This window comes from Humulus lupulus, chromosome 6, assembly GCF_963169125.1.
Source record: "Humulus lupulus chromosome 6, drHumLupu1.1, whole genome shotgun sequence".
NCBI classification, from domain to species: Eukaryota; Viridiplantae; Streptophyta; class Magnoliopsida; order Rosales; family Cannabaceae; genus Humulus; species Humulus lupulus.
In genome coordinates this window covers 62,679,773-62,694,671 of record NC_084798.1, presented here as the reverse complement: position 1 = coordinate 62,694,671, position 14,899 = coordinate 62,679,773, and the positions used below count along the sequence as shown (strand labels likewise).

Genomic DNA, 14,899 nt, shown 5'->3' with positions numbered 1-14,899 from the left:
AATGACCCAACTATTTCTAAGACCTTGGACCATTAAAACTACTACACATAGCTACTATTTTGGGAAACATACATAAGAAATAACATAACTTTAATTAAAACCCCAAAATAAATATTGTGCAAAATACAAAGTAAAATATGAAATATAAAATACGGTATGGGTACCCATTTTTTAATACATAAAAACATAAACATTGATTGTTTAAATACTAATTGAGAAAATACATCAAAACATAATTCAAAAGACTTAAAAATAACCTCTTCCTCGATCGATACACAGTCCATTCAATCCATTCATCCTTAACACACAAGGCAAGCTGCCATGAATCTTTCCGCCTTCCATAATCATTTTCATGCATCAAGCTAAAAATAAAGGAATGAGCCTAATGCCCAGCAAGGAAAATCTACTAACAACATACATCATAAACATAAGACTATAACATAAACATATACTATAAAACATGTAACATATATAGGACTACAATATTAATGGCCATTAACTCATTAACACGTCATGTGATAAAACCATCTGGGTCCTCTGTCATCTAATCGAGGTAGGTTAGATCACATGGTAGTATATGATAACCCATCTAGGTCCTCTGTCTACTAATTGAGGTAGGGTAAATCATAACTCTAAACCATGAAAATGATACAAAATTCATGGGGCTTGCTATCTAAGCAAGTCATATGCCCAAGCGTTTATAAAACATATTCTTGAGGCTTGCTATGTAAGCAAGTCATATGCCCAAGGACTACAACACATATTTATACATATACATATAATAGCATAAAACATATCATAACATAAACAACATATAAACACATATAACCTATCCTATTTTCCTTACCGAAAATCAGGATATGGAGTCAAGAACAGGATTTGGAACACTCCTAAAACCAACGGCAAGAATGGTGAGTTTCTAAAGAAAAGAGATGGAAAAAAGAACTAAACCATCCGAGTAGAAACTTACCGAAAAGAACCTTAAGCTCCAAGAAACTTAAACACCTAATCCAGAATCATAAACAAGAGTTAGGATCTGAAAGAAAATAAAAGAAAACTTAAGAACCATGAAGATCTGAACTTAAGGATAAGAATACCTTGAATGGACTTATGAATTGATCTAAACCTCGATACCGAAATCTCACTATATCTCACTTCCCAAGTGTTTAGAAATGCTTAGATTGATAAATATTTTAACCCAAATCCCAAGTGTTTCTCTCTATAGTAACCTTAGCAACTTGAAGGCTCTGAAGACTGCTTGAAGAATGAAGAAAATGGCTGATACAAGGTCCCATTTATAGAGTTCTAGTAGTGAAACTAACCCCTTGTAATTTGAACAAATAAATGAATTTAAAATGAAAAAGATTTGAATTTTCGTTCAACAGATGCCCAGAACTCGATCAAAATCATTCAAAGGTAGGTCTAAGTGGTTAAGGCTATTTTAAAATTTAAAATCCCAAACTTTAAAAAAAAAAAAGTGAGTTGGAACCGATATATCTCCCCCCATAGGCGATCTATCGCCTCCCAATATTCCCAAGCCCCGTTCGGTCGTTTGTGTAAAGTCGACGTGTTTTCCTTTTCTCTCGAAGGCAATATATTGGCCCCTATAGCTGCGATATATTGGCATACATTGATATATGAAACACGTGTTTGCACTTTTTCAGCATATTTTGAATTTATAAAACATCTTTGACTAAGTCTAAACGTGATCCTAACAATTTCTGGAAGGTTCTAGAGCTTCTAGATCTTTCTTTTATTTAAACTACTCATCAAAAATACTTAAATTCTTAATAAACATGATTATGACAAGTGTCATGCTCTTAATAATTCTATCTAAACCTTAGGTTATAATAAATAATATTTCTAAGATCAGCAATATTAATCAAACCTTATGTTATAATTAATATTCTTAAACTATAGGTTAAACTTATAAAATCCATAACTGTTGCTATGAGTTTCCAACTATGTCCCAGCTTGAACCAAAATCCACGGAAACTAACATACTACTAACTACTATTACTATCTAGTTAAGTAAAATTCTAGGACACTACAATTCTCCCCTACTTAAAAGAATTTCGTCCCCGAAATTTACTTACCAAAAAATTTCAGACACCGTGCCAACATGTCTCCTTCCAACTCCCACGATGCCTCCCATTCAGAACTATTACTCCATAGGATCTTGACAATCGGAATACTCTTAGACCATAAATCCTTCATCCCTCTATCTAGGATACTAACCGGTCGTTCCTCATAACTCAAGTCTTTCTGGAGTGCAATCATATCGTACTTGAGGACGTGAGATGGGTCTGACACATATCTACGCATCATCGAGATGTGAAATACGTTGTGACTATCTGCTAGAGCTGGCGATAGGGCTAATCTATATACAATTGTTCCCACCGTGTCCAATATCTCAAAAGGACCTTTAAACCAGGGACAAAGTTTGACTTTCTTCCCAAACCGCATCACACCTTTCATAGGAGATATCTTTAAGAAGACTTGATCTCCGACTTTGAATTCCACATCATGCCACTTGGCTTCCGCATAACTTTTCTGTCGGCTTTGAGCAGCGAGCATACGCTTTCCAATCAGCGCTACTGCATCCTGAGCCTCTCTAACAACTTTGGGTCCAAGAAGTTGTCGTTCTCCTACCTCGTCCCAGTGTAACGGCTATCGACACCTCCTTCCATAAAGTAACTCACAGGGTGCCATCCCAATCATTGACTGGTAGCTATTATTGTCGGAGAACTCTATCTGTGGCAAATACTTACTCCGTGATCCTCTGAAAAGTACACAAGCGCGCAACATATCTTCTTAAATTTGTATTGTATGCTTGGACTGTCCGTTCGTCTGAGGATGAAATGACGTACTAAGACAAAACTTGGAACCCAAAGGTTGTGGCAAGCTTCCCCAAAATCTCAATGTAAACACCGATCCTTTATCTGATACTATGGCCTTAGGGATTCCATGCAGTCGTACTATTTCTCGAACATAAATGTCTGTGTACGGATCCGCTGTGTAAGTAGTCTTGACATCCTGGATGTGAGCTGACCTGGTTAGTCTATCTACTACTACCCAATCTAAGTCGTGCTGGTTATTGGTTGTTGGTAGTCGTGTCACGAAGTCCATGGATATGTCTTCCCACTTCCAATCTGGGATACTAAGCGGTTGCAATAAGCCTGTAGGCTGGTGATGTTCTGCTTTCACTTGCTAGCATACTAAGCATTTAGACACATATTCTGCTACGTCTTTCTTCATTCCCGACTACCAATAAAGTGCCTTAAGGATATGAGTCATCTTGGTCGACCCTGGGTCAACTGAGTAGGGAGTATTGTGTGCCTCTTCTAAATCTTCATCTTAATTCAAAAATCATTCGGCACGCATACCCAGTCCTTATATCTCAAGAACCCATGTCCTTATATAGAGAAATTTGTGGCTTTGGCTTCTTTAACTTCATTCATATGTGCCACTAATGTGTCATCATGCCCTTGCCCGATCCGTATATCTTCTAAGAGACTTTACTGGATGGACAAGTTAGCCAGTTTACCAATGACTACTTCAATTTCGGCATTGATCAACTCTTGCTGAAGTGGCTTTTCTATTCCAGATTTTGCTGCTAGATTCCCGTAACTCTTTCTACTTAGCACATTAGCAACTACATTTTCTTTTCCTGGGTGGTATAGGATTTCACAGTCATAATCCTTTAATAGTTCTAACCACCAGCGCTACCTCATGTTGAGCTCCTTCTGCAAGAAGAAATACTTTAAGCTCTTGTGGCGTATAAATCTCACACCGTTCTCGATACAGATAGTGGTGCCAGATTTTCAATGCAAAGACCACCGCTACCAACTCCATATCGTGCATTGGATAGCGTTGCATGTATTCCTTCAACTGCCTTGAGGTGTAGGCTATCACTTTGTCATTCTGCATCAGAACACAACCCAAACCTTGCTTCGACGCGTCACAATATACTACAAACTTGTCGTTGCGTATCGGTAAACAAAGTACTGGTGCTGATCATAGCTTATCCTTAGGCAACTGGAAGCTCTCTTCACACTTATCCATCAAGTAGAACCTTTGCTGTTTCCGGGTCAAGTTGGTAAGCAGAGTGGCTATCTTAGAAAAGCCTTCAACAAACCACCGATAATAGCCTACTAGCCCCAGAAAACTTCTAACCTCTGACGCATTCTTAGGTCTTGGCCAATCCTTCATAGCCTCTACCTTAACTGGGTCTATGACAACTCCATCATTGGAAACAACGTGGCCGAGGAACGCTATTTGCAAAAGCCAAAATTTGCACCTCTTTAACCTGGCGTAATATTGACGCTCCTTCAGTCGCAACATGCTCATTCTTAAATGTTCCTCATGCTCAACTTCGTCCTTGGAGTACCCCAAAATATCATCGATGAACACTATGATGAATTTGTCTAAGTAATCCTTGAAGACCCGGTTCATTTAATCGATAAATGCGGCTGGAGTGTTGGTAAGACCAAAAGACATATCTAAAAACTCGTAATGTCCATATCAAGTTCTAAAAGTTGTCTTGGAAATATCCTATTCCCGTACCTTGAGCTGGTGATAACTTGACCGTAAATCAATCTTTGAAAACACGGTCGCTCCTCGTAGTTGATCAAACAAGTTGTCAATCCAAGGTAGAAGGTACTTATTCTTAATTGTCACCTTATTCAGCTGGCGGTAATCTATACACATCTGCATGCTTCCGTCCTTCTTCTTCACAAATAGAACCGAGGCTCCCCATGGAGACTGGCTCGGTCTAATGAAACCCAAGTCTAAGAGCTTTTGTAGCTTTGTCTTCAAATCCTTGAGTTCGGTTGGTACCATCCGGTATGATGCCTTTGAGATAGGTTCAGTTCCTGGTACTAGTTCGATTGTCAAGTCAATTTCTCGAGTAGGCAGCAACCCTGGTAAGTTGTCAGGAAATATTTTAGGGAATCCTTTTATAATGCGGATGTCTCCAACTTTTAGTGGTGTTTCCTTTACCACATCCATGACACTTGCTAAGAATGAGTGACATCCTTTCTCTATCATCCTTTGTGCTTTACGAGATGAAATAAGTGGTGTTCGTAATCCTAAAATCATTCCCATAAAACATAGTCTCTGACGGTCAGGAGTTTCGCATATCACTTTATTTCGTCTACGGTCGATGGTTGCGCCATGCCTAGCTAGCCAATCCATGCCCAGTATTACATCGAGGTCTTTGATCTCTAGCTCTATGGGGTCTCCTTCTAGTTCTACGTCCTCAATTTTGATTTGTACTCCTCGTACTATCTGTGATGATAGGACTACTTCGCTCGAAGGAAATTCTGTCACAAACCTAGTTCTAAATCTTTCACAAGGTTTGTCTAATTTCTCTATCATTCCTAACGAGATATATGAGTGCGTTGCTCCAGAATCAAATAATACAAAACATATGTTACCAAGGATAGGAATCTGACTTGTGACCACTTTGTTACTAGCTTCAGCTTCTCCCTGGGTCAAGGCAAAGACTTGGGCAGGAACCATCTTGTGTTCGCTTTTCTCTTCTTTCTTGAGTTGAGGACATTCCTTCTTCTGATGACCCTTCATGGCAACAATTGTAACATCCCTTGGTGTTTGCACGACACTCACCAGGATGTTTCTTTTGGCATTTGGAGCACTACGGGTATTCTAAATAACTCGACCTATTGCCTCCATTGTTTGTCCGTGCTCTTTTATAATTGTCGAACTGCTTATTGTCAGGATGCTTTCTCTTCTGGCCATTATTGTTGCTATGCTCATGGTTGTTGTTGTGGTTCCGACCTTTTTGAGGTTGACTCTACTGTTTAGGTTCAGGTTTGCTGGCCTCCTCTTTGCTGACATTTGCCTGAAGCCTTTCCACTTCTATAGCCGTTTCTAGAGCATCGGCGTAAGAAGTGGTTCCAGTATTTGCTAGTTTGACTCCTAGCTCAATCTTTGGTTTGAGTATCCTAACGAACTTGGTGACCCTCAGGAAATCGGTTGGGACCAACTCTTGTGCAAACTTTCCTAGTTGGTCGAACTGTCGAGCATACCCTGCTACGGACAAGTTGCCCTGCTTAAGACTGGTGAACTCTTTGACCCTTGTAGTGATGATTGCTGAGTTGTAGTACTTCTTGTGAAAGAGCTCCACAAATCTAGTCCATATCATAGTGGCGACGTCATGAGTCTGCTATACTAATTCCCACCATATTCTAGCATTCTTCTTTAGAAGAGACGAAACGCAGGATATGCGGTCCGCATTGCCAAGGTTCATGTGTGCTAGGATCGACTCTACATTCTAGAGCAATTCTTCTACCTCAAAGGGGTCGGTAGTCCCTTCAATCTTTGTAGTGTGTTGCTTACGAAACCACTCATAGATTGGTTCCATGTACTGAGCTGGGTAGGGCGCATAGTTCGCCATTGGCCATCCCCCATAAGAACCTACTTGTTGGGGTGCTTGAGCCATTTGCTGGGGCTGCAGTTGTGGCTGAGGCTGAGGCTGAGTCTGTGGCTGCTGCTAAGCCTGCTGTCATTTCTGTTGCAACAATTATTCCACTTGTTTCCGTAGTCGGACAATTTCAGCAGTGTTTTCAACCAAAGACGGCGGTAGTAGGCAGTCATCGCTACGAGGGTAGAAGAGTTCGCCAGTCTGAAGCAGGGCAACTTGATGGTAGCAGAGTATGCTCGACTGTTCGACCGACTAGGAAAGTTTGCACCAGAGTTGGTCCCAACCGAATTTTTTAGGGTCATCTAGTTTGTTAGCAGACTCAAACCAAAGATTGAGCTAGGAGTCAAGCTAGCAAATTATGGAACCACTTCTTATGCCGATGCTCTAGAAACGATTATAGAGGTGGAAAGGCTTCAGGCGAATGTTATTAAGGAGGAGGCCAGCAAGCCTGAACCTAAGCAGTAGAATCAACCTCAGAATGGTCGAAACCACAACAACAATTATCAGCATAGCAACAATAATTGTCAGAAGAGAAGGAATTTAAGCAACAAGCAATCCGACAATGAAAAAAGAGCACGGACAAGCAATGAAAGTAATAGGTCGGGTTATGTAGAATACTCGCAATGCTACAAATGCCAAAAAGAAACATCCTGGGGAGTGTCGTGCAAACACTAAAGGATGTTACAATTGTGGTCAAGAAGGTCATCGGAAGAGAGAATGTCCACTGTTCAAGCAAGAAGAGAAAAGGGACAATAATATGGTTTCAGCTAGAGTCTTTGCCTTGACCCATGGAGAAGTTGAAGCTAGTAACAAAGAAGTCACATGTCAAATTCCTATCCTCGATAATATATGTTCAATATTATTTAATTCAGGGGCAACACAGTCGTATATCTCGTTAGGAATGATAGAGAAATTATACAAACCTTGTGAAAGATTTAGAACTAGGTTTGTGAAAGAATTGTTGTCGGGCGAGGTAATCCTATCATCATGAATAGTACGAGGCGTAGCGATCAAAATTTAGGACATATAACTAGAAGGAGACCTGATAGAGCTAGAGATCAAAGACCTCGACGTAATACTGGGCATGGATGTGCTAGCTAGGCATGGCGCAACCATCGACTGTAGATGAAATAAAGTGATGTTCAAAACTCTTGACTGTCAGAGACTATGTTTTATAGGAATAATTTCAGGATGACGAACACCCCTAATTTCATCTCTCAAAACTCAAATGATGATAGAGAAAGGATGTCACACATTCTTAGCAAGTGTCACGGATGTGGCAAAGGAATCACCACTAAAGGTTGGAGACGTCCGCATTATAAAAGGATTCCCTAAAGTAGTTCCTGACGACTTACCAGGGTTGCCGCGTCCTCGATAAATTGACTTCATAATCAAACTAGTACTGGGAACCGAGCCTATCTCAAAGGCACCATAATTGATGGCACCTACAGAACTCAAGGATTTTAAGACGCAGCTACAAGAAACCCTAGACTTGGGTTTCATTAAACGAAGCCATTCTCCATGGGGAGCACCAGTGCATGCGAATTTCTATAGATTGCTGCGAGCTGAATAAGGTGACAATTAAGAATAAGTACCTGCTACCTCGGATTGATGACTTGTTTGGTCAACACGAAGGAGCGACCGTGTTTTCTATGATTGATATACGTTCAATTATCACCAGCTCAAGCTACAGGAAGAAGATATTCCAAAGACAGCTTTTAGAACTCGATATGGACATTATGAGTTTCTAGTTATGTTGTTTGGTCTTACCAATGCTCTAGCCGCATTTATGGATTTAATGAATCGGGTCTTCAAGGATTACTTGGACAAATTCATCGTAGTGTTTATTGATGATATTTTGGTGTACTCCAAGGACGAAGTCAAGCACGAGGAACATTTAAGAATGACCATGCTGCGATTGAAGGAGCATCAGCTTTATGCCAAGTTCAAGAAGTGTGAATTTTGGCTTTTTCCAGTAGCGTTCCTAGGCCATATAGTATCCAAAGATGGAGTTGCTATAGACCCAGCTAAGGTAGAGGTTGTTAAGGATTATCCAAGACCTAAGAATGTGTCAGAAGTTAGAAGTTTTCTTGGACTAGCAAGATATTATCAGAGATTTGTAGAAGGATTTTCTCAGATAGCCACTCCGCTTACCAACCTAACCCGAAAATAATAGAAGCTTAGCTAGATGGATATATGTGAAGAGAGCTTCCAGTTACTCAAGGATAAGCTATGCTCAGCACCAGTACTTTGTGTACCGACACCCAACGACAAGTTTATAATATATTGCGACGCGTCGAAGCAAGGTTTGGGTTGTGTGCTGATGCAAAATGACAAAGTGATAGCCTATGCCTAAAGGTAGCTAAAGGAATACGAGCAACGCTATCCAACGCTCAATATGAAGCTAGCAGTGGTGGTCTTCACATTGAAAATTTGGTACCACTATCTTTATGGAGAATGATGTGAGATTTATACGGACCACAAGAACTTAAAGTATTTCTTCACATTGAAGGAGCTCAACATGAGGCAGCGCAGGTGGTTAGAACTAGGAAAGGATTATGACTAAGAAATCCTAAACCACCCAGGAAAAGCAAACGTAGTTGCTGATGCGCTAAGCAGGAAGAGTTACGGAAATCTAGCAGCATTATCCAGAATACAAAAGTCGCTCCAGCGAGAGTTGATAAATGCTGGAATAGAAGTAGCCATTGTTCAACTGGCTAACTTCTCCATCTAGACATGTTTATTAGAAGATATACGCATCAGGGAAGGGCATGATGACACGTTAGTATCTCACATAGTTGCAGTCAAAAAAGGCAATGCCATATATTTGTTTATATCAGGATAGGGGTTTTTGAGATATAAGGGTCGGGTATGTGTGCCGAATGACTATGGAATTAAGATGAAGATTTTAGAAAAAACACACAATACCCCATATTCAATTCACCCAGGGTCCACCAAGATTTCTCATGACCTTAAGGCACTGTATTGGTGGCCGGGAATGAAGAAAGACGTAGCAGAATATGTGTCTGTTGACGGTGAAATCTCGTCAACGAAATTAGATTGGAAAACTCAAAGGTAAGTCAAGTGATGTTTATATAAGAACTTAGAATAAACTTTAAGGAAAAGTAAACCCAGATCAACAATGGAGCAAGCCTTTGTCTATTTCTCAATAGCCTCTGCATACAATGAATTTTCCAACCCCCTTCCCAGTGGAAGTGGGATTACTTTTATAGTGGGCTCTAATGGCCCTTGATACATGGTGGTCCAGGGGACCAGATGATACATGAGTACACTAGCAGGAGAGTGGTTTCTGGGGTAGTGGTGTCGGCTCCAGTACATGGTCAGAATCTGTGGGGATGTCTCCACTACTTACTGAGTACGAGTGTCAGAGGTTGTCTGGTGTGGACCGTGGCAAGTACTTCATTTGTACGGCCACTACTTGTCTGACAGGGGCTCAGGGACCGTACTCCTTTTGACTTGGTGCGAATCGCTATGAGGCACCTCCAATGTACCCTTATTGGTGTGTTGGAGAGATCCATGATTTTGCCTCTTGTTGGACTCCCAGGAAGAGAGGTACCCCATTGGTGGCATCCATGTGTGAGTTTGTGGTCTAACTCCACAAGACCAAATCCCTGCGGTCCCCATGCGCGAGGGACTGCGAGACCATCAAGGCTAGGCGAGGTTGCCCTGCTGCACGAGGCCCATGGTGTTGGACACCTCCTTGGCGCGAGGCCCATGGCGCGGCACAACCACGACATGCGAGGCGTCCCTCCTAGGCGCGAGGCACCGTTGATACGAGGCCCATGGCGTGGAACACCCACGATGCGTGAGGAACCCCTCCTAGGCGCGAGGCGCCGTTGATGCGATGCCCATGGCGCGACACACCCACGACGCACGAGGCACCCCTTCTAGGCGCGAGGCGCCATTGATGCAAGGCCCATGGCGCGGCACACCCACAACGCGCAAGGCGTCCCTCCTAGGCACGAGGCACTGTTGATGCGAGGCCCATGGCGCGACACACCCACCACACGCGAGCCGCCCCTCCTAGGTGCGAGCCGTTGTTGACGCGACGCCCATGGCGCGGCACACCCACGACACGCGAGGCGCCCCTCTTAGGCGCGAGGGCCATGGTGTGGCACACCTACTAGGAGCGAGGTGAGGCAGGGTGCTTTGGGGGCCACGAGATGCAAGCCTAGGCGCGGTGTGGTGAGTTGCACCAATGGTCACAAAATCGCAATGGCCTCGCGTGGGGCAAGACGGGCTATTTCGTGAAGGCCTCTTGTGAGGAATGGGTCTCATGTAACGAGATCCTTATCCTCAGATGCTGGTCTTCCTCACCGCAAGGGTGATAACTCGCAGAATACTTTATACGTGTTGTCTTAACATAAGCCTCCTTCTTGGGTGCCTTGCACCCTTAGCAATTTTTTTTTCGTGGTGGATTTTTGGTATCCACAGTGTCTAAATGTGTAATATGCTAGCAAGTGAAAGCAGAACATCAGCGCCCTACAGGCTTATTGCAACCGCTTAGTATTCTAGAATGGAAGTGGGAAGATATAGCCATGGACTTTGTGACAGGATTACCACGAACAAATAAGCAGCACGACTTGGGTAGTAGTAGATAGACTAACCAAGCCAGCTTACTTCGTGCCTGTCAAGACTACGTACACTACCGACCAGTAAGCAGAAATTTATGTTCAAGAAATAGTACGATTGCATGGAATCCCTAAAACTATAGTATCTGATACAGGATCGGTGTTTACATTGAGATTTTGGGGAATATTGCAGTAAGCTATGGGTACCAAGTTAAGTCTTAGCATAACATTTCATCCTTAGACCGATGGTCAGTCCGAGCGTACCATAAAGATTTTAGAAGATATGTTGCGCGCTCATGTACTAGACTTTGGAGGATCATGGAGTAAATATTTGCCGCTTACAGAATTCTCCTCCAACAATAGCTACTAGTCAACGATCGGGATGGCACTCTATGAGTTACCTTATTGAAGGAGGTGCCGATCATCGCTAGATTAGGACGAGGTAGGGGAAAGGTAACTTCTTGGACCCAAGGCTGTTAGAGAGGCTCAGGATGCAGTGGCGCTGATAAGAAAGTGTATGCTCACTGCTCAGAGCAGACATAAAGGTTATGCCGATGCCAAGCGGTGAGATATGGAATTCAAAGTCAGAGATCAAGTGTTCTTAAAGATATCTCCTATGAAAGGTGTGAAGTGGTTTGGGAAGAAAGGCAAACTTAGTCCCCGGTTTATTGGTTCTTTTGAGATATTGGACAAGGTGGGAACAGTTGCATATAGATTAGCCCTACCGCCAGCTCTAGTAGATAGCCACAATGTATTTCACATCTTGATTCTACGTATATATGTATCAGACCCATCTCATGTCCTCAAGTACGAAACGATAGCATTCTAGAAAGACTTGACTTACGAGGAACGACAGGTTATAATCCTAGATAGAGGGATAAAGGAATTATGGTCTAAGAGTATTCCGATTGTCAAGGTCCAATGGAGTAATAGTTCTGAACAGGAGTCAACGTGGGAGTTGGAGGGAGACATGTTAGGATGGTATCTGGAATTGTTTGGGTAGTAAATTTTAGGAACGAAATTATTTTAAGTAGGGGAGAATTGTAGCGTCTCAGAATTTTACTTAGCTAGATATTAATAGTAGCTAGTAGTTGCCTGTAGTATGTTAGTTTCCGTGGATTTTGGTTCAAGCCGGGACATTGTAGGAAACTCATAGCAACAATTATAGATTTTAAAAGTTTAACCTATAGTTTAGAAATATTAATTATAGCATAGGGTTTGATTAATATTGTTGGTCCTAGAAATATTGTTTATTATAACCTAAGGTTTAGATAGAATTATTAAGAATGTGACACTTCTCATAATCATGTTTATTAAGGATTTAAGTATTATTAATAAATAGATTATTTAAAAGAAACATCTAGAATCTCTAGAACCTACCAGCAACTGTTTGGATCACGTTTTGACTCAGTCAAAGCTGTTTAATCAATTCAAAATATGCTGAAAAAGTGCAAATACTGTTTGATATATCAACGTATGCCGGTATATCGCAGCTATAGGGGCTGATATTTCACCGACAGGAGATACAGAAAACACGTCGACTTCGCACGAACGAACGAATGGGACTCGTGTGATAGGTCTAGGCTATATATCACCCCTGGCACACATTTTTTATTGCTTAAGGATTTTAAATTTGAAAACAACCTTAACCACTTGGACCTGTCTTTGAATTATTTTGACCGAGTTCTGGGTATCTGTTGAACGAAAATTCAAATCTTTTCAATTTATATTCATTTATTTATTCATATTAAAAGGGATTAGTTTCACTCCTTGAACTCTATAAATTGGACCTAGTACTCAGCCATTTCCTTCATCCTTCAAGCATTCTTCAAAGCCTCCAAGATGCTAAGTTTACTATAGAGAGAAACACTTGGGTTTTGGGATAAAATATTTTTCAATCTAAGCTTTTCTAAACACTTGGGAAGTAAGATATAATGTTATTTCTGTATCGAGGTGTAGATTAAGTCATAGTTATTGCCAAGTATTCCTATCCTTAAGTTCAGTTCATCATGGTTCTTTAGTTTTCTTTTATTTTCTTTCATATTGTAATTCTTGTTTATGACTCTTGGTTAGGTATTTAAGTTTCTAGAAACTTAAGGTTTTTCACTACTACAAAAAAGTCTTTTCTCTGCGGTTTTTTTACTCAATACACTGCGGTTTTCGAGAGTATTGAAAAGCACAGTGTATTCGATCGCAGAGAAAAGTGTTACGCAAACCGCGGAGAAAAGCTACACTTTTCTCTGCGGTTGTAATAAGCAAACCGCGGAGAAAAGAGACTTTTCTCTACGGTTGTAATAAGCAAATCGCGGAGAAAAGAGACCTTTCTCTGCGGTTTGTTTATTACAACCGCAGAGAAAAGTCTCTTTTCTCCGCGGTTTGCTTACTACAACTGCAGAGAAAAGAGCTTCTCATTAAAAAAAAAAATTCAATTTCGGTTGATAACCCAGCATTTTTAATAAAAAAAATTAATTTTCAATTTTAATTATACATAATTATTTTCAATAGTATAACTAATTTGTTAAATTTTTATATATACATTTCATATCTAATACAAAATAATTGGCTAGTAATGAATCAAAGACTTTAATCATTCTAACCAATATAAGTTAGCACTTTAATCTTACATACATACAAAAATTTAGATTTCATAAACAAATGGCATTAATCTAGCTAACTGATCACTTTGTAGTGGTAGTAGATCCTCTTTGACATTGAATTGCTTTTTGTCAAACCACTGCAAAATTGAACAGTTAATATAGATTAGATAATTAAATACTATATCTAGTTTTTCTTAAGCAAAAAAGAGTTTAAAATATAACATACTTTCTTCTTGATAACTTCTGCCGGATTCGGTGCATTTACAAGATCATAAATGTATCTTAGTACATAATAACCACATTCATGACTTTCAGGTTGTTTTGGACAAGAACCTCTCACCAATTTTGTAAATGTGCCGATGTATTCATTTTCCAAACATTGTGCGTATGCTCTACAAAAATTAAAATGAATTAAATACATATTATGCTCTCAACTTTTAAAAATTAATAATGCATACATTACAATTGAAGAACTTACTTTCCCATAACCTCCGTAATTATTGGTGGAGATTTATGATTTTTTAAAGGGTCCAAAATTATGGTCATCCCCCGCATCATCACGAGCACCAACATCCAATGTCGACTAAAATAATAATAAAATATGATTATTATAAAATTAAAACTCAACCATAGTAGTGATAATGTTTAAGTTGTTCGTTCTTACTCAACAATCCAAGGAATGAAATATATTTGGCCTCGTCTATCCATAGTCATCATCCATTTGGCTATAAGATCCACCGTATAGTTTTTACTTTCATCATTGCCAATAGAAAGATGTTCGGTGTCAAAAAATTTCTATAATTGTCGTGAATTTGGGTGTATGCTTTCCCAAATGCATCTGTAGAGAATCAATCATTCATATTACATTTTCAATTAATATATTAATATCGTCAAAAAAAAATTGGGCAGAGTTTCCTCTGTTTCTATAGCATATCCAAAATTATTAGAACCTATAAATTCAATTCAGACAAAACATACAACAAACAACATGCATGTTCTCAACCATAAGCCACCACAACACACAAAATTCGCAGAACCTACTTCACTAAGACACACATGTTCTCAACCTTCTATTATCTCCGCAGCACACAATTTCATCTCAGAACTTACTTCACTACGGATGAATATCTAATATATTCAAAATCATCTAATAGTTTGTAATGACATAACGGATTGATACATACCTCATACCAAACAGCATAGCTGAGGATCCAATATTATCCATGGAGGCTGCTTGATAAACGTCTTCCGAAGTGATGAAGATA

General features: G+C 40.2%; 1 long non-coding RNA gene across 1 annotated transcript; it reads right to left on the bottom strand.

Annotated features, from left to right (window-relative positions):
• Positions 1–13,895: 13,895 nt before the first annotated feature.
• On the bottom strand, positions 13,896–14,500 carry LOC133784051 (uncharacterized). Its single transcript, XR_009871101.1, has 3 exons — positions 14,299–14,500; positions 14,113–14,217; positions 13,896–14,026 (listed from the first exon to the last, which is right to left on the bottom strand). It is a non-coding gene; the product is annotated as an uncharacterized LOC133784051 (long non-coding RNA).
• Positions 14,501–14,899: the final 399 nt, after the last annotated feature.